At 33.4% G+C, this 7,193-nt stretch overlaps 1 pseudogene; it reads right to left on the bottom strand.

Annotated features, from left to right (window-relative positions):
• Positions 1–297: 297 nt before the first annotated feature.
• LOC121392026 lies at positions 298–6,631 on the bottom strand (annotated as a pseudogene).
• Positions 6,632–7,193: the final 562 nt, after the last annotated feature.

Genomic DNA, 7,193 nt, shown 5'->3' with positions numbered 1-7,193 from the left:
ATGTTTAGTAATCTATCTATAACACTATTGGTTCTTAATAGTTTCAACCATTAGGTCAAATACGAAGGGTAACTGATACAGTGGTCGGAAAAAATAATTATTCAATGGATCCTCTCTGTCCCCTCTAATATTGATTTTCAACGACTTGGTAATTGATGAAGGAGCTAAAATATTTCATAAAGTGATCAAGTATGCTTCAGAGCAAGGTCTTGACTTAAACTTTGAAGATCCAAAGTTACGAGACAAAGATAGTAGAGGACTCTCATAAAGATCCTTCAAGAGTTTTTGGGAAAAGAGTCACTTGATTTTCGCTGGCAAATGAAACATCTTTGTTATAATCGTACTGTCTATTGTAAGTCTGTATTTGACAATAAGATCAGTGAAGCTAAACTCCAAGACATAACTAAAAGGCTTGGTAATTTGAGTGGTTCTATTGCCCATCAACAAAACCTTGCTGATCATTATAAGGAGGCGGAGCCAGAAGGAGGAGTTAAAAAATGTGGCACAATTAGCAGTATTGATGGGTTCTTTATAACAATCATTGGCTTTGCAGATGAAGTGACAAAATGGTCTTAAAGCAGTTATCCCAGTAAGTAGTTATAGTACAATTGTAGGCAGTTATTATTCTTTGATTTTCATATAGGGATTAGAAACACACGCATTAATCTTCATAGCATTTATGATTCCTTTAATGAATATTGTCCAATATCGTCATATACATCATCATAATCTCACTGCTACTGATAAAATGGATAAAGAAGAGAAAGAGAAAAAAAGCAAGACAAGTTTTACAAGTTTTCCAAGAAGAATTAAGTTCTACATTGATGGAGAGAAAGGAGGATGCATTACTTGATATAATTACTGTACGTTTTGCAGCACAAATGAGCCTATCTATCACTGATGTATGATCATTACATCATTAATGATGATAACCCCCTTGCAATTTTGTATAGAAATGTACCGATAATATACTGATAATGTAGTAGTAATATACTGATAGTATACCAATAATGTACTACAATTTTAATAATGTACTGTTAAGATACTGATAATGTAGTAGTAATATACTGATAGTATACCAATAATGTACTGACAATTTAATAATGTACTTACTGACAATATAGATAATATACGTACTATATAATATACGACAATATACTGATAATATACTGACAATATTACTGATAATATACTGTTAATATACCATATTTTAGATCGTTATCATAATTTTGTAAATGAAGAGTATTTACATATTGTTATATTTGTTTATATTAGAAAATATATTGTACTTACCTGGATCAGGATATATGGGAATACTCTCAAATAATACAGACGTTCCTCCGTTACTAAGGGGACCATATAATGCATGGAGTGGCCAGTGATCCATCCAATATCAGCACCACATGCAAATATGTCACCAGGTTTATAGTCAAAATACATACTACAATGGATATATAGATATATAATAGATACATAGGCTAAATAAATGGACACATAGACATATATACAATGGATATATACCTACCTGATGTGTTAGTCCAGCATATAGCAGATAACCAGCTTGTGTATGTACAATACCTTTAGGTTGCCAGTACTACCAGATGTATATAACATGAATAAAGGATCTTCACTAATAAAGGCTCAGGAGGACATTCCTTAGACTCCCCTTTTCATTAAGTCTACTAATTGGTAGTCTCTCTTCCTGATACCATAGGTACATTAGCTCCAGTACGAGTAGCTACTAACACTCTCTTAACACAAGGACAATCACAAACTGCTTCATCAACTGTTTGTTTTAGAGGAATAGTTTTTCCTCCTCGTAGACCTTCATCAGCTGTTATGACAGTCTCTGCTTGAGCTATGGAAAAGAAAGATAAAAGAATAAGAAGAGAGAAAGAGATACTTACCATCAAGAATCCTGCTCTTTAAAGCTTCAGCACTGAATCCAGCAAACACCACACTATTAGAGATTAAAATGACATCATTATAACAACATAGTACCCCACCTATGTACAGCCCCAATTCGTGTACAAGCCAACATTGTGGCTGCTGCCTCTAGTGACACTGGCATATATATGGCTACCCGATCTCCTTTTTTAACCCTTTTGATTGAGAGGTACATTTAGCAATTTGACAGGTCATATCCTTTAATTGTCTATAACAATTAAAAACATAATTAGGAAATATTATACTACTGATAACATACTGATAAGTAATGTATTCCTGTTGACAAGGTTTCATCTTTCTCCCAAATTAATGCTATACGACCAGGGTCAGTCTCAACAATACGATCAAGACAATTATCTAATATGGGAATAAATATTGTTGACATTATTATAATAGTAATTACCAGAAACATTTAATTTTCCTCCTTCAAACCATTTGAAGTAAGCATCTTCCATTTTGCAGTTCATAACTGTATCAAAATCTTTCATCCATCTTAGTCTCTCTCGAGCTAAATCTCCCCAGAACTTTTCAGGTTTTGAAGACTCTCCTGATACCAAACGCCATGTTGATCTGAGACACTAGCTAAGGAAGAGGACTTTCTCCATAGAGATGACCACCTAATCAAAGATGATCTTAACAGAGTCCTAGCCATTTTGTTATAATAGTACTTCAGCCCCACCCATTAGGATTGTTAATAAAATTATTTATAATATGGTATTTTTAGATTGTAGTCTGAGTTTTTCCTCCTGTTAATTCTTTCTCATTATTGCATTACAGATCGAGGAAACAGCAGCTTTCTACATGAGAGATAGAGAGAGAGAGAGAGAGAGAGAGAGAGAGTACTTTAATTTATTTAATTATATTATTACTTGGTTAGGAGTGAAAGTTAGTAACATGTTCAATAAAGGTACACGTAGTGCTGTACTAGCCTATTATATTATAAGATTATATATAATAATAAAATAGACACTATATTACCTCTAATATGCTCTCAGTTGTTTAGGAGGAAGTTGAAGTAAAACTTGAAAGGAATGTGGCTTGATTCCCTATATATACATACGTTATAATTTGTGTGTGTATGTATATATATATATATATATATATACTTAAGTATCTAAGTCTGTTGAAGAGTGCTCGATGTCGTTTATACAGAGCGGGTTAGAACGAATTAAAGGACAAAAAAACAGAGCTCTCGCTGTGTTGCTGTTACTCCGAGTTTCACGCGTTATGCGATCGATAACGCATGAAACTCGGAGTAAACAGCAACACAGCGAGAGCTCTGTTCCTTTTGTCCTTTAATTCTGTTCTATATATTATATATATATATATATATATGGGAAAAGTTAATAATTAATATTAATACAGGGGCTACTCACAACACTTGATAAACCCTTGCCATATTTTAGGTTGTTTCCAAACCTATACAATTATGACATCATATGACATCACATGACATCATTACTTGTTTACTGATAAGCTTTGTAAGAATGGTCAATATAAAATTAACTAGACGAGGACACACCCCCGTCAAACTTTGTATGACCTAATAACAATTAATTCAATCAACATAATTATAATATTCATTAATACCGTTCTCATAAATAACATTGGTACTGGAGTTTGTTCTACAAGTTGTTGTAAAACGACAGCTAACACTTCTTGAGTATAGACCATTTTCTCAGAGAAACATAAATTAGTAGCTAGTTTAGGAAATAATTATATCACTAATGACAGGGGTTCACTCACCTCTTATAACAGCCTTCATTAAATTGTCATCACCTCTACAATCAATGTTATGTAATGCTATCATTAGTTCTGACGGAGATACTGGACTCATACTGACGCTACCTTCACCTATAAGGGGATATATCATGTGACAGTCACATGACTCGATAATACCTTTATAAGATGTGAGGAGTCGTTCAAAAACTCCCTTCAAACATTTGGACTGAGTCTGATAAACTGAGGTAGAGCAGCTATCACTTCTGACTATAATACATGTCACATGACTTTTAAGACAAGTCACATGACTTACTTTTTGAAGTCCATGTAGACCAGGAATGAGAAATCGAACATCAGATGAGTTTCGTTGATGCAATTCTCTAACTCGTTTTACTAGTTCAGGTGATGGGGCAGCTAGAATAAAGCCCATGTTATTAAGTACTTAATTATTAGTTATTAAATACTACCTTTCTCTGTTAATATATAAAGTATTCTCATTATTAAGGTCTCTGCTCCTGATGACAGTTCTGAACTAGTTCTAATAATTCTGGAGACCCCATACCAATAGAACGAACCTAAAAGATGATGTCATCACGACATCATTAGATATCACACAACATACTGGCTGGTCCAAGAGTTTTATAGATTCTCTTTACATTAGGTGATGTATTAGTATACACAATGGCTAATCTGGTTATAAAAACAGGTTTAACTAGTTTATCAAGTTGTCTTGACTTACTCCTTTATAAGGTTGACTATTAAGAGGTAAAAGAGAGAGGAATAATCAGAACAATTTTAACTGTTTTCTTCAGACCATTCTGATGCTACCTCTAATAGGAGAGACATTATAACAATTTATTAATTCATTTAAATACCTTTCAGTTGTCTTGTTGAAATGATGGATGATCTGATAATAATTTCTGTAAAGTCTGTACAGCAAATTTCTATAATACAGTAAATATGATTATATTTCCTAATAATAGGAATTACTTCAATTTTACTGGAGAGATCAGGTTTGCCATAAAATCGTTTAGAATATGTAGAGCTTGCGCACGAGCCTATATATAAAAAGGAATTATTTTACCCTTTGTTCACTTAATAAATCACTAAACTATTTCTAAGTCACTTGTGGTAACATCCAACAAAGCCTCTAAGAAGTCAGTAGTACCTTGTGGTTTTTTAATAATAGATCTCTTAGAGTAGTTAATCCGAGGAAGGCCCTTCCTATATTGTCATAATACAAACTGTTAGATGTTGTGATATTTACATACTTCATCTCTACAATATGATTTAATTATTATTAATGCATTAGGGTTATCCTCGGGGTTTCAAGGAAAAGTCGAGTGAATAATCTATCAATAGAAATAATTAATATACTTATTAAAAATAAATTACCTATCTTTTGAATCTAATTTAGAGTGAGCTCCTTTTAATAACCTAATTAAGCAGGCATCATATTGGAAATTTTTGATGGGGTGTGGTCACATATTGTTCCTGTACACAGTATTCTGCATATAACCAAGATATGGCTAAATCAAAATGAAGACGAAGGTCCTCTAATATAAACTCTTACTAAACTAAAGGGCAACTTATGAACTAGTATTTGGGGTAATATTGATCAGTACCTTTATTGAAATCTCCTCGAAATTGAGTGACCAAATGAATTATAAGTCTATTACGAACTCTATAAAATGAGTATCACATGACAATCACCATGATCATGTGGCACGTACTTGATTAGCTCCACTATGAGAACCAACCTCTATCATATACCAGGAACAGTCAATTCAATTTATTTAAAGTGAACTTACTTTCAGCTGCTAATATTCTCTGGAAAGCAGCTACACTCATTGTATGTTGTTGATCTTTCAGTAAGTGTTTTAACAATACTAGATAAATCAAATAACGTAATCTTCTTAGTTTCTGAGGATGAGGATCAGACATGCTGCAGATGTCCCTCCTTTTCCCTTTAATTGTTCCCTCCCTCTCCGCTCCTAATATAGACAGTTATTAATAAAATAATATAGTTATATAAGACCTTCTGTTTCTTAGTTTCAATAGCTACCCAGCTGGAAAAAACTAATAGATCATATGACAGTCACATGACAACACTTACATTTTTGAGTGGATAGCATCCCCTGAGTAGTCTCCATTGGTTGTCATTTCTTGTTCTGTTGGGAGGTAAACTTCCAAAAAACGCAGCATATGCTAATTGAAACTGAGGATCCATTATAATCAGGTAATCCCAACGAGAACCCAAATATGAGAGCTGAGCTATACTCTCTTGTAAATTGAGTTTCTTCCCTACAGACCACCCCCATTAATTATATGATGTATATTACATTGTACTGTACTGCTGGTTCTTCTTTAACTTCTGTTAGTTTCTCTCTCTCTCTAATTTCTCTTCTCTTTCTCTTCAGGACGTAGGAGCACGACCACGGTCGACGAGGATCAGATACCACTGGCATATCTCCTTTCTATAATTACAAATAAAGGGTGTGGTAGTCATATCAGATACTCACTGAACGCTGAGGTTGTATTCCTTTACTCTGTGCTCCAACACCAATACCACAGCTGTCATTTGTGATGCTAATAAACGAGCTACTTGAGTCACCTGACAGTCACAAGTAATCACATGATCTCAATAACAACCACACCACCTGTGCATCTGTTCCAGCAGCAGCTATTGGAGTATATGAAAAAACGCAAGTTTTTTAGGATAATTGTCGGAGATGTCATACTCTCTATGACTATTTCTGTAACTGCCTCAGTAGTTAATAAAGGTTTAAGATCTATATATATACATATGACATTCACATGACAATCACATGATTCAATTACCTGTAGTTGTCATTTCAATGGCTTCCATTAGGCGGTTTACTCGTGTAGAAGATTCTGCCTCTTCCTCAACAGGTGGACTTTGACCCACTCTGGTGTTTCTTGGAAGATGAAGACCCTTCATTATCACCTCTAATAATTAGCAAAAAATTAGTCAAATAATTAATTTATTAACCTTGTTCTTTTAGTGGAAACATCTTTGGAGTATTTTTAGCAATCTATATAAACTAATATATTAATTATTATAATGATATTAAAGGATATACCTCATTTTGAGAACATCCTAGTCCTGTTCATAGTGTTACTAGCTGAGCTCGACATTCAACTAAAATGCAAAAAATAATGACCACACCCTTGACGCTATTAAACTCACATGATGCTGGTTGTCGTAATACAGCTAACAATTGATTCTAATAACAATCTAAAATTACATAACATTATCTAACATTACATAATATTATATAACATTACATAATATTATATAACATTACATAATATTATATAACATTACATAATGGTACCTTAAGATGTTTGGTAAACGACTATTAATTTGAGATGAAGTATAATTTGGAGGTAAGTTTAGCTAATAAAATATACTACATTTAGTATATCAATAGTCTATTTACCATGTAAGAGTTCAAAGGTCCTGTACTACTGTTGTCATATGGAGTGGTCGTTGACGTGCT

Source organism: Gigantopelta aegis, unplaced genomic scaffold, assembly GCF_016097555.1.
Source record: "Gigantopelta aegis isolate Gae_Host unplaced genomic scaffold, Gae_host_genome ctg3279_pilon_pilon, whole genome shotgun sequence".
In the NCBI taxonomy this organism is placed as follows: domain Eukaryota; kingdom Metazoa; phylum Mollusca; class Gastropoda; order Neomphalida; family Peltospiridae; genus Gigantopelta; species Gigantopelta aegis.
The sequence above is the reverse complement of the archived record's forward strand: the minus strand, read 5'-3'. Positions and strand labels throughout refer to the sequence as shown.